General features: G+C 52.4%; 46 non-coding genes and 26 pseudogenes across 46 annotated transcripts; all 72 read right to left on the minus strand.

Moving 5' to 3' along the window:
* Position 1: 1 nt before the first annotated feature.
* Positions 2-120, minus strand: LOC143951728 (5S ribosomal RNA). Its single transcript, XR_013266972.1, has one exon. It is a non-coding gene; the product is annotated as a 5S ribosomal RNA (ribosomal RNA).
* Positions 121-229: 109 nt separating this feature from the next.
* On the minus strand, positions 230-348 carry LOC143947084 (5S ribosomal RNA; annotated as a pseudogene).
* A 109-nt stretch (positions 349-457) lies between these two features.
* LOC143945777 (5S ribosomal RNA) lies at positions 458-576 on the minus strand (annotated as a pseudogene).
* Positions 577-685: 109 nt separating this feature from the next.
* On the minus strand, positions 686-804 carry LOC143950251 (5S ribosomal RNA). The gene has a single exon (XR_013265671.1). It is a non-coding gene; the product is annotated as a 5S ribosomal RNA (ribosomal RNA).
* Positions 805-913: 109 nt separating this feature from the next.
* On the minus strand, positions 914-1032 carry LOC143944645 (5S ribosomal RNA). The gene has a single exon (XR_013265046.1). It is a non-coding gene; the product is annotated as a 5S ribosomal RNA (ribosomal RNA).
* Positions 1033-1141: 109 nt separating this feature from the next.
* LOC143954535 (5S ribosomal RNA) lies at positions 1142-1260 on the minus strand. The gene has a single exon (XR_013269517.1). It is a non-coding gene; the product is annotated as a 5S ribosomal RNA (ribosomal RNA).
* Positions 1261-1369: 109 nt separating this feature from the next.
* LOC143950788 (5S ribosomal RNA) lies at positions 1370-1488 on the minus strand. The gene has a single exon (XR_013266122.1). It is a non-coding gene; the product is annotated as a 5S ribosomal RNA (ribosomal RNA).
* Positions 1489-1814: 326 nt separating this feature from the next.
* Positions 1815-1933, minus strand: LOC143948140 (5S ribosomal RNA; annotated as a pseudogene).
* A 109-nt stretch (positions 1934-2042) lies between these two features.
* Positions 2043-2161, minus strand: LOC143950744 (5S ribosomal RNA). The gene has a single exon (XR_013266082.1). It is a non-coding gene; the product is annotated as a 5S ribosomal RNA (ribosomal RNA).
* A 109-nt stretch (positions 2162-2270) lies between these two features.
* Positions 2271-2389, minus strand: LOC143950857 (5S ribosomal RNA). Its single transcript, XR_013266185.1, has one exon. It is a non-coding gene; the product is annotated as a 5S ribosomal RNA (ribosomal RNA).
* A 109-nt stretch (positions 2390-2498) lies between these two features.
* Positions 2499-2617, minus strand: LOC143953849 (5S ribosomal RNA). Its single transcript, XR_013268893.1, has one exon. It is a non-coding gene; the product is annotated as a 5S ribosomal RNA (ribosomal RNA).
* Positions 2618-2726: 109 nt separating this feature from the next.
* LOC143954498 (5S ribosomal RNA) lies at positions 2727-2845 on the minus strand. Its single transcript, XR_013269484.1, has one exon. It is a non-coding gene; the product is annotated as a 5S ribosomal RNA (ribosomal RNA).
* Positions 2846-2954: 109 nt separating this feature from the next.
* Positions 2955-3073, minus strand: LOC143954378 (5S ribosomal RNA). Its single transcript, XR_013269375.1, has one exon. It is a non-coding gene; the product is annotated as a 5S ribosomal RNA (ribosomal RNA).
* Positions 3074-3182: 109 nt separating this feature from the next.
* Positions 3183-3301, minus strand: LOC143952301 (5S ribosomal RNA). Its single transcript, XR_013267491.1, has one exon. It is a non-coding gene; the product is annotated as a 5S ribosomal RNA (ribosomal RNA).
* Positions 3302-3410: 109 nt separating this feature from the next.
* Positions 3411-3529, minus strand: LOC143950163 (5S ribosomal RNA). The gene has a single exon (XR_013265591.1). It is a non-coding gene; the product is annotated as a 5S ribosomal RNA (ribosomal RNA).
* Positions 3530-3638: 109 nt separating this feature from the next.
* Positions 3639-3757, minus strand: LOC143954319 (5S ribosomal RNA). Its single transcript, XR_013269322.1, has one exon. It is a non-coding gene; the product is annotated as a 5S ribosomal RNA (ribosomal RNA).
* Positions 3758-3866: 109 nt separating this feature from the next.
* Positions 3867-3985, minus strand: LOC143951512 (5S ribosomal RNA). The gene has a single exon (XR_013266778.1). It is a non-coding gene; the product is annotated as a 5S ribosomal RNA (ribosomal RNA).
* A 109-nt stretch (positions 3986-4094) lies between these two features.
* Positions 4095-4213, minus strand: LOC143953236 (5S ribosomal RNA). The gene has a single exon (XR_013268337.1). It is a non-coding gene; the product is annotated as a 5S ribosomal RNA (ribosomal RNA).
* A 326-nt stretch (positions 4214-4539) lies between these two features.
* On the minus strand, positions 4540-4658 carry LOC143950270 (5S ribosomal RNA). Its single transcript, XR_013265688.1, has one exon. It is a non-coding gene; the product is annotated as a 5S ribosomal RNA (ribosomal RNA).
* Positions 4659-4767: 109 nt separating this feature from the next.
* On the minus strand, positions 4768-4886 carry LOC143952760 (5S ribosomal RNA). The gene has a single exon (XR_013267906.1). It is a non-coding gene; the product is annotated as a 5S ribosomal RNA (ribosomal RNA).
* A 109-nt stretch (positions 4887-4995) lies between these two features.
* On the minus strand, positions 4996-5114 carry LOC143945770 (5S ribosomal RNA; annotated as a pseudogene).
* A 109-nt stretch (positions 5115-5223) lies between these two features.
* LOC143951513 (5S ribosomal RNA) lies at positions 5224-5342 on the minus strand. Its single transcript, XR_013266779.1, has one exon. It is a non-coding gene; the product is annotated as a 5S ribosomal RNA (ribosomal RNA).
* A 109-nt stretch (positions 5343-5451) lies between these two features.
* LOC143952032 (5S ribosomal RNA) lies at positions 5452-5570 on the minus strand. The gene has a single exon (XR_013267248.1). It is a non-coding gene; the product is annotated as a 5S ribosomal RNA (ribosomal RNA).
* A 109-nt stretch (positions 5571-5679) lies between these two features.
* LOC143954107 (5S ribosomal RNA) lies at positions 5680-5798 on the minus strand. Its single transcript, XR_013269128.1, has one exon. It is a non-coding gene; the product is annotated as a 5S ribosomal RNA (ribosomal RNA).
* A 109-nt stretch (positions 5799-5907) lies between these two features.
* Positions 5908-6026, minus strand: LOC143953908 (5S ribosomal RNA). The gene has a single exon (XR_013268947.1). It is a non-coding gene; the product is annotated as a 5S ribosomal RNA (ribosomal RNA).
* Positions 6027-6135: 109 nt separating this feature from the next.
* On the minus strand, positions 6136-6254 carry LOC143951641 (5S ribosomal RNA). Its single transcript, XR_013266894.1, has one exon. It is a non-coding gene; the product is annotated as a 5S ribosomal RNA (ribosomal RNA).
* A 326-nt stretch (positions 6255-6580) lies between these two features.
* On the minus strand, positions 6581-6699 carry LOC143951397 (5S ribosomal RNA). The gene has a single exon (XR_013266673.1). It is a non-coding gene; the product is annotated as a 5S ribosomal RNA (ribosomal RNA).
* A 110-nt stretch (positions 6700-6809) lies between these two features.
* On the minus strand, positions 6810-6928 carry LOC143950683 (5S ribosomal RNA). The gene has a single exon (XR_013266028.1). It is a non-coding gene; the product is annotated as a 5S ribosomal RNA (ribosomal RNA).
* A 109-nt stretch (positions 6929-7037) lies between these two features.
* On the minus strand, positions 7038-7156 carry LOC143954587 (5S ribosomal RNA). Its single transcript, XR_013269564.1, has one exon. It is a non-coding gene; the product is annotated as a 5S ribosomal RNA (ribosomal RNA).
* A 109-nt stretch (positions 7157-7265) lies between these two features.
* On the minus strand, positions 7266-7384 carry LOC143947544 (5S ribosomal RNA; annotated as a pseudogene).
* Positions 7385-7493: 109 nt separating this feature from the next.
* Positions 7494-7612, minus strand: LOC143947037 (5S ribosomal RNA; annotated as a pseudogene).
* A 109-nt stretch (positions 7613-7721) lies between these two features.
* LOC143947451 (5S ribosomal RNA) lies at positions 7722-7840 on the minus strand. The gene has a single exon (XR_013265304.1). It is a non-coding gene; the product is annotated as a 5S ribosomal RNA (ribosomal RNA).
* A 109-nt stretch (positions 7841-7949) lies between these two features.
* LOC143952761 (5S ribosomal RNA) lies at positions 7950-8068 on the minus strand. The gene has a single exon (XR_013267907.1). It is a non-coding gene; the product is annotated as a 5S ribosomal RNA (ribosomal RNA).
* Positions 8069-8177: 109 nt separating this feature from the next.
* Positions 8178-8296, minus strand: LOC143948504 (5S ribosomal RNA; annotated as a pseudogene).
* A 109-nt stretch (positions 8297-8405) lies between these two features.
* Positions 8406-8524, minus strand: LOC143946466 (5S ribosomal RNA; annotated as a pseudogene).
* Positions 8525-8633: 109 nt separating this feature from the next.
* Positions 8634-8751, minus strand: LOC143951687 (5S ribosomal RNA). Its single transcript, XR_013266936.1, has one exon. It is a non-coding gene; the product is annotated as a 5S ribosomal RNA (ribosomal RNA).
* A 109-nt stretch (positions 8752-8860) lies between these two features.
* On the minus strand, positions 8861-8979 carry LOC143947038 (5S ribosomal RNA; annotated as a pseudogene).
* A 109-nt stretch (positions 8980-9088) lies between these two features.
* LOC143951060 (5S ribosomal RNA) lies at positions 9089-9207 on the minus strand. The gene has a single exon (XR_013266367.1). It is a non-coding gene; the product is annotated as a 5S ribosomal RNA (ribosomal RNA).
* Positions 9208-9316: 109 nt separating this feature from the next.
* LOC143944118 (5S ribosomal RNA) lies at positions 9317-9435 on the minus strand (annotated as a pseudogene).
* A 109-nt stretch (positions 9436-9544) lies between these two features.
* LOC143949092 (5S ribosomal RNA) lies at positions 9545-9663 on the minus strand (annotated as a pseudogene).
* A 109-nt stretch (positions 9664-9772) lies between these two features.
* LOC143946467 (5S ribosomal RNA) lies at positions 9773-9891 on the minus strand (annotated as a pseudogene).
* Positions 9892-10000: 109 nt separating this feature from the next.
* On the minus strand, positions 10001-10119 carry LOC143945829 (5S ribosomal RNA; annotated as a pseudogene).
* A 109-nt stretch (positions 10120-10228) lies between these two features.
* LOC143951514 (5S ribosomal RNA) lies at positions 10229-10347 on the minus strand. The gene has a single exon (XR_013266780.1). It is a non-coding gene; the product is annotated as a 5S ribosomal RNA (ribosomal RNA).
* A 109-nt stretch (positions 10348-10456) lies between these two features.
* Positions 10457-10575, minus strand: LOC143952033 (5S ribosomal RNA). The gene has a single exon (XR_013267249.1). It is a non-coding gene; the product is annotated as a 5S ribosomal RNA (ribosomal RNA).
* A 326-nt stretch (positions 10576-10901) lies between these two features.
* Positions 10902-11020, minus strand: LOC143948179 (5S ribosomal RNA). The gene has a single exon (XR_013265373.1). It is a non-coding gene; the product is annotated as a 5S ribosomal RNA (ribosomal RNA).
* A 109-nt stretch (positions 11021-11129) lies between these two features.
* On the minus strand, positions 11130-11248 carry LOC143944253 (5S ribosomal RNA; annotated as a pseudogene).
* A 109-nt stretch (positions 11249-11357) lies between these two features.
* On the minus strand, positions 11358-11476 carry LOC143947853 (5S ribosomal RNA; annotated as a pseudogene).
* Positions 11477-11585: 109 nt separating this feature from the next.
* On the minus strand, positions 11586-11704 carry LOC143953146 (5S ribosomal RNA). The gene has a single exon (XR_013268255.1). It is a non-coding gene; the product is annotated as a 5S ribosomal RNA (ribosomal RNA).
* A 109-nt stretch (positions 11705-11813) lies between these two features.
* Positions 11814-11932, minus strand: LOC143953958 (5S ribosomal RNA). Its single transcript, XR_013268992.1, has one exon. It is a non-coding gene; the product is annotated as a 5S ribosomal RNA (ribosomal RNA).
* A 109-nt stretch (positions 11933-12041) lies between these two features.
* LOC143948810 (5S ribosomal RNA) lies at positions 12042-12160 on the minus strand (annotated as a pseudogene).
* Positions 12161-12269: 109 nt separating this feature from the next.
* On the minus strand, positions 12270-12388 carry LOC143946468 (5S ribosomal RNA; annotated as a pseudogene).
* A 109-nt stretch (positions 12389-12497) lies between these two features.
* LOC143949099 (5S ribosomal RNA) lies at positions 12498-12616 on the minus strand. Its single transcript, XR_013265456.1, has one exon. It is a non-coding gene; the product is annotated as a 5S ribosomal RNA (ribosomal RNA).
* Positions 12617-12725: 109 nt separating this feature from the next.
* On the minus strand, positions 12726-12844 carry LOC143953158 (5S ribosomal RNA). Its single transcript, XR_013268266.1, has one exon. It is a non-coding gene; the product is annotated as a 5S ribosomal RNA (ribosomal RNA).
* A 109-nt stretch (positions 12845-12953) lies between these two features.
* On the minus strand, positions 12954-13072 carry LOC143952762 (5S ribosomal RNA). Its single transcript, XR_013267908.1, has one exon. It is a non-coding gene; the product is annotated as a 5S ribosomal RNA (ribosomal RNA).
* Positions 13073-13181: 109 nt separating this feature from the next.
* Positions 13182-13300, minus strand: LOC143948505 (5S ribosomal RNA; annotated as a pseudogene).
* Positions 13301-13409: 109 nt separating this feature from the next.
* LOC143946469 (5S ribosomal RNA) lies at positions 13410-13528 on the minus strand (annotated as a pseudogene).
* Positions 13529-13637: 109 nt separating this feature from the next.
* Positions 13638-13756, minus strand: LOC143945772 (5S ribosomal RNA; annotated as a pseudogene).
* A 109-nt stretch (positions 13757-13865) lies between these two features.
* LOC143953170 (5S ribosomal RNA) lies at positions 13866-13984 on the minus strand. Its single transcript, XR_013268277.1, has one exon. It is a non-coding gene; the product is annotated as a 5S ribosomal RNA (ribosomal RNA).
* A 326-nt stretch (positions 13985-14310) lies between these two features.
* LOC143946852 (5S ribosomal RNA) lies at positions 14311-14429 on the minus strand. The gene has a single exon (XR_013265249.1). It is a non-coding gene; the product is annotated as a 5S ribosomal RNA (ribosomal RNA).
* Positions 14430-14538: 109 nt separating this feature from the next.
* On the minus strand, positions 14539-14657 carry LOC143951752 (5S ribosomal RNA). Its single transcript, XR_013266994.1, has one exon. It is a non-coding gene; the product is annotated as a 5S ribosomal RNA (ribosomal RNA).
* A 109-nt stretch (positions 14658-14766) lies between these two features.
* On the minus strand, positions 14767-14885 carry LOC143947040 (5S ribosomal RNA; annotated as a pseudogene).
* Positions 14886-14994: 109 nt separating this feature from the next.
* On the minus strand, positions 14995-15113 carry LOC143951642 (5S ribosomal RNA). The gene has a single exon (XR_013266895.1). It is a non-coding gene; the product is annotated as a 5S ribosomal RNA (ribosomal RNA).
* Positions 15114-15439: 326 nt separating this feature from the next.
* LOC143953182 (5S ribosomal RNA) lies at positions 15440-15558 on the minus strand. The gene has a single exon (XR_013268288.1). It is a non-coding gene; the product is annotated as a 5S ribosomal RNA (ribosomal RNA).
* A 326-nt stretch (positions 15559-15884) lies between these two features.
* On the minus strand, positions 15885-16003 carry LOC143946864 (5S ribosomal RNA). Its single transcript, XR_013265250.1, has one exon. It is a non-coding gene; the product is annotated as a 5S ribosomal RNA (ribosomal RNA).
* Positions 16004-16112: 109 nt separating this feature from the next.
* On the minus strand, positions 16113-16231 carry LOC143952644 (5S ribosomal RNA). Its single transcript, XR_013267801.1, has one exon. It is a non-coding gene; the product is annotated as a 5S ribosomal RNA (ribosomal RNA).
* A 109-nt stretch (positions 16232-16340) lies between these two features.
* On the minus strand, positions 16341-16459 carry LOC143947041 (5S ribosomal RNA; annotated as a pseudogene).
* A 109-nt stretch (positions 16460-16568) lies between these two features.
* LOC143947042 (5S ribosomal RNA) lies at positions 16569-16687 on the minus strand (annotated as a pseudogene).
* Positions 16688-16796: 109 nt separating this feature from the next.
* LOC143950936 (5S ribosomal RNA) lies at positions 16797-16915 on the minus strand. The gene has a single exon (XR_013266255.1). It is a non-coding gene; the product is annotated as a 5S ribosomal RNA (ribosomal RNA).
* A 109-nt stretch (positions 16916-17024) lies between these two features.
* On the minus strand, positions 17025-17143 carry LOC143952763 (5S ribosomal RNA). Its single transcript, XR_013267909.1, has one exon. It is a non-coding gene; the product is annotated as a 5S ribosomal RNA (ribosomal RNA).
* Positions 17144-17252: 109 nt separating this feature from the next.
* On the minus strand, positions 17253-17371 carry LOC143948462 (5S ribosomal RNA; annotated as a pseudogene).
* Positions 17372-17480: 109 nt separating this feature from the next.
* On the minus strand, positions 17481-17599 carry LOC143946471 (5S ribosomal RNA; annotated as a pseudogene).
* A 326-nt stretch (positions 17600-17925) lies between these two features.
* On the minus strand, positions 17926-18044 carry LOC143947066 (5S ribosomal RNA; annotated as a pseudogene).
* Positions 18045-18078: the final 34 nt, after the last annotated feature.

Genomic DNA, 18078 nt, shown 5'->3' on the forward strand with positions numbered 1-18078 from the left:
AAGCCTACGGCACCTGGTATTCCCAGGCGGTCTCCCATCCAGGTACTAACCAGGCCCGACCCTGCTTAGCGTCCGAGATCAGACGAAATCAAGCGCATTCAGGGTGATGTGGCCGTAGGCAATCTTGCACCCTACTTACAACTCTCTTGACAAAAGCCAAGGTGGTCACCTCGGGAAATCGAGAGGAAAAATACAGCAGGTCGCCAAAGCCAACAACATAATGGAAAAAAGCCTGCGGCACCCGGTATTGCCAGGCGGTCTCCCATCCAGGTACTAACCAGGCCCGACCCTGCTTAGCATCCGAGATTAGATGAGATCGAGCGCATACAGGGTGATGTAGCCGTAGGCAATCTTGCACCCTACTTACAACTCTCTTGACAAAAGCCAAGGTGGTCACCTCGGGCAATCGAGAGGAAAAATACAGCAGGTCGCCAAAGCCAACAACATAATGGAAAAAAGGCTACGGCACCTGGTATTCCCAGGCCGTCTCCCATCCAGGTACTAACCAGGCCCGACCCTGCTTAGCATCCGAGATCAGACGAGATCGAGCGCATTCAGGGTGATGTGGCTGTAGGCTATCTTGCACCCTACTTACAACTCTCTTGACAAAAGCCAAGGTGGTCACCTCGGGCTATGGAGAGGAAAAATACAGCAGGTCGCCAAAGCCAACAACATAATGGAAAAAAGCCTACGGCACCTGGTATTCCCAGGCGGTCTCCCATCCAGGTACTAACCAGGCCCGACCCTGCTTAACATCCGAGATCAGACGAGATCGAGCGCATTCAGGGTGATGTGGCCGTAGGCGAGCTTGCACCCTACTTACAACTCTCTTGACAAAAGCCAAGGTGGTCACCTCGGGCAATCAAGAGGAAAAATACAACAGGTCGCCAAAGCCAACAACATAATGGAAAAAAGCCTACGGCACCTGGTATTCCCAGGCGGTCTCCCATCCAGGTACTAACCAGGCCCGACCCTGCTTAGCATCCGAGATCAGACGAGATCGAGCGCATTCAGGGAGATGTGGCCGTAGGCGATCTTGCACCCTACTTACAACTCTCTTGACAAAAGCCAAGGTGGTCACCTCGGGCAATCGAGAGGAAAAATAAAGCAGGTCGCCAAAGCCAACAACGTAATGGAAAAAAGCCTACGGCACCTGGTATTCCCAGGCGGTCTCCCATCCAGGTACTAACCAGGCCCGAACCTGCTTAGCATCCGAGATCAGACGAGATCGAGCGCATTCAGGGTGATGTGGCTGTAGGCGACCTTGCACACTACTTACAACTCTCTTGACAAAAGCCAAGGTGGTCACCTCGGGCAATTGAGAGGAAAAATACAACAGGTCGCCAAAGCCAACAACATAATGGAAAAAAGCCTACGGCACCTGGTATTCCCAGGGGGTCTCCCATCCAGGTACTAACCAGGCCCGACCCTGCTTAGCGTCCGAGATCAGACGAGATCGAGCGCATTCAGGGTGATGTGGCCGTAGGCAATCTTGCACCCTACTTACAACTCTCTTGACAAAAGCCAAGGTGGTCACCTCGGGCAATCGAGAAGAAAAATACAGCAGGTCGCCAAAGCCAACAACATAATGGAAAAAGGCCTGCGGCGCCCGGTATTCCCAGGCGGTCTCCCATCCAGGCCCGACCCTGCTTAGCATCTGAAATCAGATGAGATTGAGTGCATACAGGGTGATGTTGCCATAGGCAATCCTGCACCCTACTTACAACTCTCTTGACAAAAGCCAAGGTGGTCACCTCGGGCAATCGAGAGGAAAAATACAGCAGGTCGCCAAAGCCAACAACATAATGGAAAAAAGGCTACGGCACCTGGTATTCCAAGGCGGTCTCCGATCCAGGTACTAACCAGGCCCGACCCGGCTTAGCATCCGAGATCAGACGAGATCGAGCGCATTTAGGGTGATGTGGCCGTAGGCGATCTTGCACCCTACTTACAACTCTCTTGACAAAAGCCAAGGTGGTCACCTCGGGCAATCGAGAGGAAAAATACAGCAGGTCGCTAAAGCCAACAACATAATAAAAAAAAGCCTACGGCACCTGGTATTCCCAGGCGGTCTCCCATCCAGGTACTAACCAGGCCCGACCCTGCTTAGCATCCGAGATCAGACGAGATCGAGCGCATTCAGGGTGATGTGGCCGTCGGCGATCTAGCACCCTACTTACAACTCTCTTGACAAAAGCCAAGGTGGTCACCTCGGGCAATCGAGAGGAAAAATACAGCAGGTCGCCAAAGCCAACAACATAATGGAAAAAATCCTACGGCACCTGGTATTCCCAGGCGGTCTCCCATCCAGGTACTAACCAGGCCCGACCCTGCTTAGCATCCGAGATCAGACGAGATCGAGCGCATTCAGGGTGATGTGGCCGTAGGCAATCTTGCACCCTACTTACAACTCTCTTGACAAAAGCCAAGGTGGTCACCTCGGGCAATAGAGAGGAAAAATACAGCAGGTCGCCAAAGCCAACAACATAATGGAAAAAACCCTACGGCACCTGGTATTCCCAGGCGGTCTCCCATCCAGGTACTAACCTGGCCCGACCCTGCTTAGCATCCGAGATCAGACGCGATCGAGTGCATTCAGGGTGATGTGGCTGTAGGCGTTCTTGCATCCTACTTACAACTCTCTTGACAAAAGCCAAGGTGGTCACCTCGGGCAATCAAGAGGAAAAATACAGCAGGTCGCCAAAGCCAACAACATAATGGAAGAAAGCCTACGGCACCTGGTATTCCCAGGCGGTCTCCCATCCAGGTACTAACCAGGCCCGACCCTGCTTGGCATCTGAGATCAGAGGAGATCGAGCGCATTCAGGGTGATGTGGCCGTAGGCAATCTTGCACCCTACTTACAACTCTCTTGACAAAAGCCAAGGTGTTCACCTCTGGCAATCGAGAGGAAAAATACAGCAGGTCGCCAAAGCCAACAACATAATGGAAAAAAGCCTACGGCACCTGGTATTCCCAGGCGGTCTCCCATCCAGGTACTAACCAGGGCCAACCCTGCTTAGCATCCGAGATCAGACGAGATTGAGCGCATTCAGGGTGATGTGGCCGTAGGCGACAATGCACTCTACTTACAACTCTCTTGACAAAAGCCAAGGTGGTCACCTCGGGCAATCAAGAGGAAAAATACAGCAGGTCGCCAAAGCCAACAACATAATGGAAAAAAGCCTACGGCACCTAGTATTCCCAGGCGGTCTCCCATCCAGGTACTAACCAGGCCCGACCCTGCTTAGCATCCGAGATCAGACGAGATCGAGCGCATTCAGGGTGATGTGGCCGTAGGTGATCTTGCACCCTACTTACAACTCTCTTGACAAAAGCCAAGGTGGTCACCTCGGGCAATCGAGAGGAAAAATACAGCAGGTCGCCAAAGCCAACAACATAATGGAAAAAAGCCTACGGCACCTGGTATTCCCAGGCGGTCTCCCATCCAGGTACTAACCAGGCCCGACCCTGCTTGGCATCCGAGATCAGACGAGATCGAGCGCATTCAGGGTGATGTGGCCGTAGGCAATCTTGCACCCTACTTACAACTCTCTTGACAAAAGCCAAGGTGGTCACCTCGGGCAATGGAGAGGAAAAATACAGCAGGTCGCCAAAGCCAACAACATAATGGAAAAAAGCCTACGGCATCTGGTATTCCCAGGTGGTCTCCCATCCAGGTACTAACCAGGGCCATCCCTGCTTAGCATCCGAGATCAGATGAGATCGAGCGCATTCAGGGTGATGTGGCCGTAGGCGATCTTGCACTCTACTTACAACTCTCTTGACAAAAGCCAAGGTGGTCACCTCGGGCAATCAAGAGGAAAAATACAGCAGGTCGCCAAAGCCAACAACATAATGAAAAAAAGCCTACGGCACCTGGTATTCCCAGGCGGTCTCCCATCCAGGTACTAACCAGGCCCGACCCTGCTTAGCATCCGAGATCAGACGAGATCGAGCGCATTCAGGGTGATGTGGCTGTAGGCGATCTTGCACCCTACTTACAACTCTCTTGACAAAAGCCAAGGTGGTCACCTCGGGTAATCGAGAGGAAAAATACAGCAGGTCGCCAAAGCCAACAACATAATGGAAAAAAGCCTACGGCACCTGGTATTCCCAGGCGGTCTCCCATCCAGGTACTAACCATGCCCGACCCTGCTTGGCATCCGAGATCAGACGAGATCGAGCGCATTCAGGGTGATGTGGCCGTAGGCGATCTTGCACCCTACTTACAACTCTCTTGACAAAAGCCAAGGTGGTCAGCTCGGGCAATCGAGAGGAAAAATACAGCAGGTCGCCAAAGCCAACAACATAATGGAAAAAAGCCTACGGCACCTGGTATTCCCAGGCGGTCTCCCATCCAGGTACGACCCTGCTTAGCATCCAAGATCAGACGAGATTGAGCGCATTCAGGGTGATGTGGCTGTAGGCAATCTTGCACCTTACTTACAACTCTCTTGACAAAAGCCCAGGTGGTCACCTCGGGCAATCGAGAGGAAAAATACAGCAGGTCGCCAAAGCCAACAACATAATGGAAAAAAGCCTACGGCACCTGGTATTCCCAGGCGGTCTCCCATCCAGGTACTAACCAGGCCCGACCCTGCTTAGCATCCGAGATCAGACGAGATCAAGCGCATTCAGGGTGATGTGGCCGTAGGCAATCTTGCACCCTACTTACAACTCTCTTGACAAAAGCCAAGGTGGTCACCTCGGGCAATCAAGAGGAAAAATACAGCAGGTCGCCAAAGCCAACAACATAATGGAAAAAAGCCTACGGCACCTGGTATTCCCAGACGGTCTCCCATCCAGGTACTAACCAGGCCCGACCCTGCTTAGCATCCGAGATCAGACGAGATTGAGCGCATTCAGGGTGATGTGGCCGTAGGCGATCTTGCACCCTACGTACAACTCTCTTGACAAAAGCCAAGGTGGTCACCTCGGGCAACCAAGAGGAAAAATACAGCAGGTCGCCAAAGCCAACAACATAATGGAAAAAAGCCTACGGCACCTGGTATTCCCAGGCGGTCTCCCATCCAGGTACTAACCAGGCCCGACCCTGCTTAGCATCCAAGATCAGACAAGATTGAGCGCATTGAGGGTGATGTGGCCATAGGTGATCTTGCACCCTACTTACAACTCTCTTGAAAAAAGCCAAGGTGGTCACCTCGGGCAATCGAGAGGAAAAATACAGCAGGTCGCCAAAGCCAACAACATAATGGAAGAAAGCCTACGGCACCTGGTATTCCCAGGCGGTCTCCCATCCAGGTACTAACCAGGCCCGACCCTGCTTAGCATCCGAGATCAGACGAGATCGAGCGCATTCAGGGTGATGTGGCTGTAGGCGATCGTGCACCCTACTTACAACTCTCTTGACAAAAGCCAAGGTGGTCACCTCGGGCAATCGAGAGGAAAAATACAGCAGGTCGCCAAAGGCAACAACATAATGGAAAAAAGCCTACGGCACCTGGTATTCCCAGGCGGTCTCCCATCCAGGAACTAACCAGGCCCGACCCTGTTTAGCTTCCGAGATCAGACGCGATCGAGCGTATTCAGGGTGATGTGGCCGTAGGCGATCTTGCACCCTACTTACAACTCTCTTGACAAAAGCCAAGGTGATCACCTCGGGCAATCGAGAGGAAAAATACAGCAGGGCGCCAAAGCCAACAACATAATGGAAAAAAGCCTACGGCACCTGGTATTCCCAGGCGGTCTCCCATCCAGGTACTAACCAGGCCCGACCCTGCTTAGCATCCGAGATCAGATGAGATTGAGCGCATTCAGGGTGATGTGGCTGTAGGCAATCTTGCACCTTACTTACAACTCTCTTGACAAAAGCCCAGGTGGTCACCTCGGGCAATCGAGAGGAAAAATACAGCAGGTCGCCAAAGCCAACAACATAATGGAAAAAAGCCTACGGCACCTAATATTCCCAGGCGGTCTCCCATCCAGGTACTAACCGGGCCCGACCCTGCTTAGCATCCGAGATCAGACGAAATCGAGCGCATTCAGGGTGATGTGGCCGTAGGCGATCTGGCACCCTACTTACAACTCTCTTGACAAAAGCCAAGGTGGTCACCTCGGGTAATCGAGAGGAAAAATACAGCAGGTCGCCAAAGCCAACAACATAATGGAAAAAAGCCTACGGCACCTGGTATTCCCAGGCGGTCTCCCATCCAGGTACTAACCAGGTCCGACCCTGCTTGGCATCCGAGATCAGACGAGATCGAGCGCATTCAGGGTGATGTGGCCGTAGGCGATCTTGCACCCTACTTACAACTCTCTTGACAAAAGCCAAGGTGGTCAGCTCGGGCAATCGAGAGGAAAAATACAGCAGGTCGCCAAAGCCAACAACATAATGGAAAAAAGCCTACGGCACCTGGTATTCCCAGGCGGTCTCCCATCCAGGTACGACCCTGCTTAGCATCCGAGATCAGACGAGATTGAGCGCATTCAGGGTGATGTGGCTGTAGGCAATCTTGCACCTTACTTACAACTCTCTTGACAAAAGCCCAGGTGGTCACCTCGGGCAATCGAGAGGAAAAATACAGCAGGTCGCCAAAGCCAACAACATAATGGAAAAAAGCCTACGGCACCTGGTATTCCCAGGCGGTCTCCCATCCAGGTACTAACCAGGCCTGACCCTGCTTAGCATCCGAGATCAGACGAGATCGAGCGCATTCAGGGTGATGTGGCCGTAGGCGATCTTTGCACCCTACTTACAACTCTCTTGACAAAAGCCAAGGTGGTCACCTCGGGTAATAGAGAGGATAAATACAGCAGGTCGCCAAAGCCAACAACATAATGGAAAAAAGCCTACGGCACCTGGTATTCCCAGGCGGTCTCCCATCCAGGTACTAACCAGGCCCGACCCTGCTTAGCATCCGAGATCAGAAGAGATCGAGCGCATTCAGGGTGATGTGGCCATAGGCAATCTTGCACCCTACTTACAACTCTCTTGACAAAAGCCAAGGTGGTCACCACGGGCAATCAAGAGGAAAAATACAGCAGGTCGCCAAAGCCAACAACATAATGGAAAAAAGCCTACGGCACCTGTTATTCCCAGACGGTCTCCCATCCAGGTACTAACCAGGCCCGACCCTGCTTAGCATCCGAGATCAGACGAGATTGAGCGCATTCAGGGTGATGTGGCCGTAGGCGATCTTGCACCCTACTTACAACTCTCTTGACAAAAGCCCAGGTGGTCACCTCGGGCAATCGAGAGGAAAAATACAGCAGGTCGCCAAAGCCAACAACATAATGGAAAAAAGCCTACGGCACCTGGTATTCCCAGGCGGTCTCCCATCCAGGGACCAACCAAGCCCGACCCTGCTTAGCATCCGAGATCAGACGAGATTGAGCGCATTCAGGGTGATGTGGCTGTAGGCGATCTTGCACCTTACTTACAACTCTCTTGACAAAAGCCCAGGTGGTCACCTCGGGCAATCGAGAGGAAAAATACAGCAGGTCGCCAAAGCCAACAACATAATGGAAAAAAGCCTACGGCACCTGGTATTCCCAGGCGGTCTCCCATCCAGGTACTAACCAGAGCCGACCCTGCTTAGCATCCGAGATCAGACGAGATTGAGCGCATTCAGGGTGATGTGGCTGTAGGCGATCTTGCACCTTACTTACAACTCTCTTGACAAAAGCCCAGGTGGTCACCTCGGGCAATCGAGAGGAAAAATACAGCAGGTCGCCAAAGCCAACAACATAATGGAAAAAAGCCTACGGCACCTGGTATTCCCAGGCGGTCTCCCATCCAGGTACTAACCAGGCCCGACCCTGCTTAGCATCCGAGATCAGACGAGATCGAGCGCATTCAGGGTGATGTGGCCGTAAGCAATCTTGCACCCTACTTACAACTCTCTTGACAAAAGCCAAGGTGGTCACCTCGGGCAATCAAGAGGAAAAATACAGCAGGTCGCCAAAGCCAACAACATAATGGAAAAAAGCCTACGGCACCTGGTATTCCCAGACGGTCTCCCATCCAGGTACTAACCAGGCCCGACCCTGCTTAGCATCCGAGATCAGACGAGATTGAGCGCATTCAGGGTGATGTGGCCGTAGGCGATCTTGCACCCTACTTACAACTCTCTTGACAAAAGCCCAGGTGGTCACCTCGGGCAATCGAGAGGAAAAATACAGCAGGTCGCCAAAGCCAACAACATAATGGAAAAAAGCCTACGGCACCTGGTATTCCCAGGCGGTCTCCCATCCAGGTACTAACCAGAGCCGACCCTGCTTAGCATCCGAGATCAGACGAGATTGAGCGCATTCAGGGTTATGTGGCTGTAGGCGATCTTGCACCTTACTTACAACTCTCTTGACAAAAGCCCAGGTGGTCACCTCGGGCAATCGAGAGGAAAAATACAGCAGGTCGCCAAAGCCAACAACATAATGGAAAAAAGCCTACGGCACCTGGTATTCCCAGGCGGTCTCCCATGCAGATACTAACCAGGCGCGACCCTGCTTAGTATCCGAGATCAGACGAGATCGAGCGCATTCAGGGTGATGTGGCCGTATGCGATCTTGCACCCTACGTACAACTCTCTTGACAAAAGCCAAGGTGGTCACCTCGGGCAACCAAGAGGAAAAATACAGCAGGTCGCCAAAGCCAACAACATAATGGAAAAAAGCCTACGGCACCTGGTATTCCCAGGCGGTCTCCCATCCAGGTACTACCAGGCCCGACCCTGCTTAGCATCCGAGATCAGACGAGATCGAGCGCATTCAGGGTGATGTGGCCGTAGGCAATTTTGCACCCTACTTACAACTCTCTTGACAAAAGCCAAGGTGGTCACCTCGGGCAATCAAGAGGAAAAATACAGCAGGTCGCCAAAGCCAACAACATAATGGAAAAAAGCCTACGGCACCTGGTATTCCCAGGCGGTCTCCCATCCAGGTACTAACCAGAGCCGACCCTGCTTAGCATCCGAGATCAGACGAGATTGAGCGCATTCAGGGTGATGTGGCTGTAGGCGATCTTGCACCTTACTTACAACTCTCTTGACAAAAGCCCAGGTGGTCACCTCAGGCAATCGAGAGGAAAAATACAGCAGGTCGCCAAAGCCAACAACATAATGGAAAAAAGCCTACGGCACCTGGTATTCCCAGGTGGTCTCCCATCCAGGTACTAACCAGGCCCGACCCTGCTTAGCATCCGAGATCAGACGAGATCGAGCGCATTCAGGGTGATGTGGCCGTAGGCAATCTTGCACCCTACTTACAACTCTCTTGACAAAAGCCAAGGTGGTCACCTCGGGCAATCAAGAGGAAAAATACAGCAGGTCGCCAAAGCCAACAACATAATGGAAAAAAGCCTACGGCACCTGGTATTCCCAGACGGTCTCCCATCCAGGTACTAACCAGGCCCGACCCTGCTTAGCATCAGAGATCAGACGAGATTGAGCGCATTCAGGGTGATGTGGCCGTAGGCGATCTTGCACCCTACTTACAACTCTCTTGACAAAAGCCCAGGTGGTCACCTCGGGCAATCGAGAGGAAAAATACAGCAGGTCGCCAAAGCCAACAACATAATGGAAAAAAGCCTACGGCACCTGGTATTCCCAGGCAGTCTCCCATCCAGGTACTAACCAGAGCCGACCCTGCTTAGCATCCGAGATCAGACGAGATTGAGCGCATTCAGGGTTATGTGGCTGTAGGCGATCTTGCACCATACTTACAACTCTCTTGACAAAAGCCCAGGTGGTCACCTCGGGCAATCGAGAGGAAAAATACAGCAGGTCGCCAAAGCCAACAACATAATGGAAAAAAGCCTACGGCACCTGGTATTCCCAGGCGGTCTCCCATGCAGATACTAACCAGGCGCGACCCTGCTTAGTATCCGAGATCAGACGAGATCGAGCGCATTCAGGGTGATGTGGCCGTATGCGATCTTGCACCCTACGTACAACTCTCTTGACAAAAGCCAAGGTGGTCACCTCGGGCAACCAAGAGGAAAAATACAGCAGGTCGCCAAAGCCAACAACATAATGGAAAAAAGCCTATGGCACCTGGTATTCCCAGGCGGTCTCCCATCCAGGTACTAACCAGGCCCGACCCTGCTTAGCATCCAAGATCAGACAAGATTGAGCGCATTGAGGGTGATGTGGCCATAGGTGATCTTGCACCCTACTTACAACTCTCTTGAAAAAAGCCAAGGTGGTCACCTCGGGCAATCGAGAGGAAAAATACAGCAGGTCGCCAAAGCCAACAACATAATGGAAGAAAGCCTACGGCACCTGGTATTCCCAGGCGGTCTCCCATCCAGGTACTAACCAGGCCCGACCCTGCTTAGCATCCGAGATCAGACGAGATCGAGCGCATTCAGGGTGATGTGGCTGTAGGCGATCGTGCACCCTACTTACAACTCTCTTGACAAAAGCCAAGGTGGTCACCTCGGGCAATCGAGAGGAAAAATACAGCAGGTCGCCAAAGGCAACAACATAATGGAAAAAAGCCTACGGCACCTGGTATTCCCAGGCGGTCTCCCATCCAGGAACTAACCAGGCCCGACCCTGTTTAGCTTCCGAGATCAGACGCGATCGAGCGTATTCAGGGTGATGTGGCCGTAGGCGATCTTGCACCCTACTTACAACTCTCTTGACAAAAGCCAAGGTGATCACCTCGGGCAACGGAGAGGAAAAATACAGCAGGGCGCCAAAGCCAACAACATAATGGAAAAAAGCCTACGGCACCTGGTATTCCCAGGCGGTCTCCCATCCAGGTACGACCCTGCTTAGCATCCGAGATCAGACGAGATTGAGCGCATTCAGGGTGATGTGGCTGTAGGCAATCTTGCACCTTACTTACAACTCTCTTGACAAAAGCCCAGGTGGTCACCTCGGGCAATCGAGAGGAAAAATACAGCAGGTCGCCAAAGCCAACAACATAATGGAAAAAAGCCTACGGCACCTGGTATTCCCAGGCGGTCTCCCATCCAGGTACTAACCAGGCCTGACCCTGCTTAGCATCCGAGATCAGACGAGATCGAGCGCATTCAGGGTGATATGGCCGTAGGCAATCTTGCACCCTTCTTACAACTCTCTTGACAAAAGCCAAGGTGGTCACCTCGGGCAATCAAGAGGAAAAATACAGCAGGTCGCCAAAGCCAACAACATAATGGAAAAAAGCCTACGGCACCTGGTATTCCCAGACGGTCTCCCATCCAGTTACTAACCAGGCCCGACCCTGCTTAGCATCCGAGATCAGACGAGATTGAGCGCATTCAGGGTGATGTGGCCGTAGGCGATCTTGCACCCTACTTACAACTCTCTTGACAAAAGCCCAGGTGGTCACCTCGGGCAATCGAGAGGAAAAATACAGCAGGTCGCCAAAGCCAACAACATAATGGAAAAAAGCCTACGGCACCTGGTATTCCCAGGCGGTCTCCCATCCAGGTACTAACCAGAGCCGACCCTGCTTAGCATCCGAGATCAGACGAGATTGAGCGCATTCAGGGTGATGTGGCTGTAGGTGATCTTGCACCTTACTTACAACTCTCTTGACAAAAGCCCAGGTGGTCACCTCGGGCAATCTAGAGGAAAAATACAGCAGGTCGCCAAAGCCAACAACATAATGGAAAAAAGCCTACGGCACCTGGTATTCCCAGGCGGTCTCCCATCCAGGTACTAACCAGGCCCGACCCTGCTTAGCATCCGAGATCAGACGAGATCGAGCGCATTCAGGGTGATGTGGCCGTAGGCAATCTTGCACCCTACTTACAACTCTCTTGACAAAAGCCAAGGTGGTCACCTCGGGCAATCAAGAGGAAAAATACAGCAGGTCGCCAAAGCCAACAACATAATGGAAAAAAGCCTACGGCACCTGGTATTCCCAGACGGTCTCCCATCCAGGTACTAACCAGGCCCGACCCTGCTTAGCATCCGAGATCAGACGAGATTGAGCGCATTCAGGGTGATGTGGCCGCAGGCGATCTTGCACCCTACTTACAACTCTCTTGACAAAAGCCCAGGTGGTCACCTCGGGCAATCGAGAGGAAAAATACAGCAGGTCGCCAAAGCCAACAACATAATGGAAAAAAGCCTACGGCACCTGATATTCCCAGGCGGTCTCCCATCCAGGTACTAACCAGAGCCGACCCTGCTTAGCATCCGAGATCAGACGAGATTGAGCGCATTCAGGGTTATGTGGCTGTAGGCGATCTTGCACCTTACTTACAACTCTCTTGACAAAAGCCCAGGTGGTCACCTCGGGCAATCGAGAGGAAAAATACAGCAGGTCGCCAAAGCCAACAACATAATGGAAAAAAGCCTACGGCACCTGGTATTCCCAGGCGGTCTCCCATGCAGATACTAACCAGGCGCGACCCTGCTTAGTATCCGAGATCAGACGAGATCGAGCGCATTCAGGGTGATGTGGCCGTATGCGATCTTGCACCCTACGTACAACTCTCTTGACAAAAGCCAAGGTGGTCACCTCGGGCAACCAAGAGGAAAAATACAGCAGGTCGCCAAAGCCAACAACATAATGGAAAAAAGCCTACGGCACCTGGTATTCCCAGGCGGTCTCCCATCCAGGTACTAACCAGGCCCGACCCTGCTTAGCATCCGAGATCAGACGAGATCGAGCACATTCAGGGTGATGTGGCCGTAGGCAATCTTGCACCTTACTTACAACTCTCTTGACAAAAGCCCAGGTGGTCACCTCGGGCAATCGAGAGGAAAAATACAGCAGGTCGCCAAAGCCAACAACATAATGGAAAAAAGCCTACGGCACCTGGTATTCCCAGGCGGTCTCCCATCCAGGTACTAACCAGGCCCGACCCTGCTTAGCATCCGAGATCAGACGAGATCGAGCGCATTCAGGGTGATGTGGCCGTAGGCAATCTTGCACCCTACTTACAACCTTCTTGACAAAAACCAAGGTGGTCACCTCGGGCAATCAAGAGGAAAAATACAGCAGGTCGCCAAAGCCAACAACATAATGGAAAAAAGCCTACGGCACCTGGTATTCCCAGACGGTCTCCCATCCAGGTACTAACCAGGCCCGACCCTGCTTAGCATCCGAGATCAGACGAGATTGAGCGCATTCAGGGTGATGTGGCCGTAGGCGATCTTGCACCCTACTTACAACTCTCTTGACAAAAGCCCAGGTGGTCACCTCGGGCAATCGAGAGGAAAAATACAGCAGGTCGCCAAAGCCAACAACATAATGGAAAAAAGCCTACGGCACCTGGTATTCCCAGGCGGTCTCCCATCCAGGTACTAACCAGAGCCGACCCTGCTTAGCATCCGAGATCAGACGAGATTGAGCGCATTCAGGGTTATGTGGCTGTAGGCAATCTTGCACCTTACTTACAACTCTCTTGACAAAAGCCCAGGTGGTCACCTCGGGCAATCGAGAGGAAAAATACAGCAGGTCGCCAAAGCCAACAACATAATGGAAAAAAGCCTACGGCACCTGGTATTCCCAGGCGGTCTCCCATGCAGATACTAACCAGGCGCGACCCTGCTTAGTATCCGAGATCAGACGAGATCGAGCGCATTCAGGGTGATGTGGCCGTATGCGATCTTGCACCCTACGTACAACTCTCTTGACAAAAGCCAAGGTGGTCACCTCGGGCAACCAAGAGGAAAAATACAGCAGGTCGCCAAAGCCAACAACATAATGGAAAAAAGCCTACGGCACCTGGTATTCCCAGGCGGTCTCCCATCCAGGTACTAACCAGGCCCGACCCTGCTTAGCATCCAAGATCAGACAAGATTGAGCGCATTGAGGGTGATGTGGCCATAGGTGATCTTGCACCCTACTTACAACTCTCTTGAAAAAAGCCAAGGTGGTCACCTCGGGCAATCGAGAGGAAAAATACAGCAGGTCGCCAAAGCCAACAACATAATGGAAGAAAGCCTACGGCACCTGGTATTCCCAGGCGGTCTCCCATCCAGGTACTAACCAGGCCCGACCCTGCTTAGCATCCGAGATCAGACGAGATCGAGCGCATTCAGGGTGATGTGGCCGTAGGCGATCTTGCACCCTACTTACAACTCTCTTGACAAAAGCCAAGGTGGTCAGCTCGGGCAATCGAGAGGAAAAATACAGCAGGTCGCCAAAGCCAACAACATAATGGAAAAAAGCCTACGGCACCTGGTATTCCCAGGCGGTCTCCCATCCAGGTACGACCCTGCTTAGCATCCGAGATCAGACGAGATTGAGCGCATTCAGGGTGATGTGGCTGTAGGCAATCTTGCACCTTACTTACAACTCTCTTGACAAAAGCCCAGGTGGTCACCTCGGGTAATAGAGAGGATAAATACAGCAGGTCGCCAAAGCCAACAACATAATGGAAAAAAGCCTACGGCACCTGGTATTCCCAGGCGGTCTCCCATCCAGGTACTAACCAGGCCCGACCCTGCTTAGCATCCGAGATCAGAAGAGATCGAGCGCATTCAGGGTGATGTGGCCGTAGGCAATCTTGCCCCCTACTTACAACTCTCTTGACAAAAGCCAAGGTGGTCACCTCGGGCAATCAAGAGGAAAAATACAGCAGGTCGCCAAAGCCAACAACATAATGGAAAAAAGCCTACGGCACCTGGTATTCCCAGATGGTCTCCCATCCAGGTACTAACCAGGCCCGACCCTGCTTAGCATCCGAGATCAGATGAGATTGAGCGCATTCAGGGTGATGTGGCCGTAGGCGATCTTGCACCCTACTTACAACTCTCTTGACAAAAGCCCAGGTGGTCACCTCGGGCAATCGAGAGGAAAAATACAGCAGGTCGCCAAAGCCAACAACATAATGGAAAAAAGCCTACGGCACCTGGTATTCCCAGGCGGTCTCCCATCCAGGTACTAACCAGAGCCGACCCTGCTTAGCATCCGAGATCAGACGAGATTGAGCGCATTCAGGGTGATGTGGCTGTAGGCGATCTTGCACCTTACTTACAACTCTCTTGACAAAAGCCCAGGTGGTCACCTCGGGCAATCGAGAGGAAAAATACAGCAGGTCGCCAAAGCCAACAACATAATGGAAAAAAGCCTACGGCACCTGGTATTCCCAGGCGGTCTCCCATCCAGGTACTAACCAGGTCCGACCCTGCTTGGCATCCGAGATCAGACGAGATCGAGCGCATTCAGGGTGATGTGGCCGTAGGCGATCTTACACCCTACTTACAACTCTCTTGACAAAAGCCAAGGTGGTCAGCTCGGGCAATCGAGAGGAAAAATACAGCAGGTCGCCAAAGCCAACAACATAATGGAAAAAAGCCTACGGCACCTGGTATTCCCAGGCGGTCTCCCATCCAGGTACGACCCTGCTTAGCATCCGAGATCAGACGAGATTGAGCGCATTCAGGGTGATGTGGCTGTAGGCAATCTTGCACCTTACTTACAACTCTCTTGACAAAAGCCCAGGTGGTCACCTCGGGCAATCGAGAGGAAAAATACAGCAGGTCGCCAAAGCCAACAACATAATGGAAAAAAGCCTACGGCACCTGGTATTCCCAGGCGGTCTCCCATCCAGGTACTAACCAGGCCCGACCCTGCTTAGCATCCGAGATCAGACGAGATCGAGCGCATTCAGGGTGATGTGGCCGTAGGCGATCTTGCACCCTACTTACAACTCTCTTGACAAAAGCCAAGGTGGTCAGCTCGGGCAATCGAGAGGAAAAATACAGCAGGTCGCCAAAGCCAACAACATAATGGAAAAAAGCCTACGGCACCTGGTATTCCCAGGCGGTCTCCCATCCAGGTACGACCCTGCTTAGCATCCGAGATCAGACGAGATTGAGCGCATTCAGGGTGATGTGGCTGTAGGCAATCTTGCACCTTACTTACAACTCTCTTGACAAAAGCCCAGGTGGTCACCTCGGGTAATAGAGAGGATAAATACAGCAGGTCGCCAAAGCCAACAACATAATGGAAAAAAGCCTACGGCACCTGGTATTCCCAGGCGGTCTCCCATCCAGGTACTAACCAGGCCCGACCCTGCTTAGCATCCGAGATCAGAAGAGATCGAGCGCATTCAGGGTGATGTGGCCGTAGGCAATCTTGCCCCCTACTTACAACTCTCTTGACAAAAGCCAAGGTGGTCACCTCAGGCAATCAAGAGGAAAAATACAGCAGGTCGCCAAAGCCAACAACATAATGGAAAAAAGCCTACGGCACCTGGTATTCCCAGATGGTCTCCCATCCAGGTACTAACCAGGCCCGACCCTGCTTAGCATCCGAGATCAGATGAGATTGAGCGCAATCAGGGTGATGTGGCCGTAGGCGATCTTGCACCCTACTTACAACTCTCTTGACAAAAGCCCAGGTGGTCACCTCGGGCAATCGAGAGGAAAAATACAGCAGGTCGCCAAAGCCAACAACATAATGGAAAAAAGCCTACGGCACCTGGTATTCCCAGGCGGTCTCCCATCCAGGTACTAACCAGAGCCGACCCTGCTTAGCATCCGAGATCAGACGAGATTGAGCGCATTCAGGGTGATGTGGCTGTAGGCGATCTTGCACCTTACTTACAACTCTCTTGACAAAAGCCCAGGTGGTCACCTCGGGCAATCGAGAGGAAAAATACAGCAGGTCGCCAAAGCCAACAACATAATGGAAAAAAGCCTACGGCACCTGGTATTCCCAGGCGGTCTCCCATCCAGGTACTAACCAGAGCCGACCCTGCTTAGCATCCGAGATCAGACGAGATTGAGCGCATTCAGGGTGATGTGGCTGTAGGCGATCTTGCACCTTACTTACAACTCTCTTGACAAAAGCCCAGGTGGTCACCTCGGGCAATCGAGAGGAAAAATACAGCAGGTCGCCAAAGCCAACAACATAATGGAAAAAAGCCTACGGCACCTGGTATTCCCAGGCGGTCTCCCATCCAGGTACTAACCAGGCCCGACCCTGCTTAGCATCCGAGATCAGACGAGATCGAGCGCATTTAGGGTGATGTGGCCGTAGGCAATCTTGCACCCTACTTACAACTCTCTTGACAAAAGCCAAGGTGGTCACCTCGGGCAATCAAGAGGAAAAATACAGCAGGTCGCCAAAGCCAACAACATAATGGAAAAAAGCCTACGGCACCTGGTATTCCCAGACGGTCTCCCATCCAGGTACTAACCAGGCCCGACCCTGCTTAGCATCCGAGATCAGACGAGATTGAGCGCATTCAGGGTGATGTGGCCGTAGGCGATCTTGCACCCTACTTACAACTCTCTTGACAAAAGCCCAGGTGGTCACCTCGGGCAATCGAGAGGAAAAATACAGCAGGTCGCCAAAGCCAACAACATAATGGAAAAAAGCCTACGGCACCTGGTATTCCCAGGCGGTCTCCCATCCAGGTACTAACCAGAGCTGACCCTGCTTAGCATCCGAGATCAGACGAGATTGAGCGCATTCAGGGTTATGTGGCTGTAGGCGATCTTGCACCTTACTTACAACTCTCTTGACAAAAGCCCAGGTGGTCACCTCGGGCAATCGAGAGGAAAAATACAGCAGGTCGCCAAAGCCAACAACATAATGGAAAAAAGCCTACGGCACCTGGTATTCCCAGGCGGTCTCCCATGCAGATACTAACCAGGCGCGACCCTGCTTAGTATCCGAGATCAGACGAGATCGAGCGCATTCAGGGTGATGTGGCCGTATGCGATCTTGCACCCTACGTACAACTCTCTTGACAAAAGCCAAGGTGGTCACCTCGGGCAACCAAGAGGAAAAATACAGCAGGTCGCCAAAGCCAACAACATAATGGAAAAAAGCCTACGGCACCTGGTATTCCCAGGCGGCCCCCCATCCAGGTACCAACCAGCCCGACCCTGCTTAGCATACGAGAACGAGCGCATTAAGGGTAATGTGGCCGTAGGCGATCTTGCACCCTATTTACAACTCTCTTGACAAAAGCCAAGGTGGTCACCTCGGGCAATCGAGAGGAAAAATACAGCAGGTCGCCAAAGCCAACAACATAATGGAAAAAAGCCTACGGCACCCGGTATTCCCAGGCGGTCTCCCAACCAGGTACTAACCAGGCCAGACCCTGCTTAGCATGCGAGATCAGACGAGATTGAGCGCATTCAGAGTGATGTGGCCGTAGGCAATCTTGCCCCCTACTTACAACTCTCTTGACAAA

This window comes from Lithobates pipiens, unplaced genomic scaffold (assembly GCF_037356315.1).
Source record: "Lithobates pipiens isolate NorthernLeopardFrog02 unplaced genomic scaffold, aLitPip1_a1.2 Scaffold_30, whole genome shotgun sequence".
In the NCBI taxonomy this organism is placed as follows: Eukaryota; Metazoa; Chordata; class Amphibia; order Anura; family Ranidae; genus Lithobates; species Lithobates pipiens.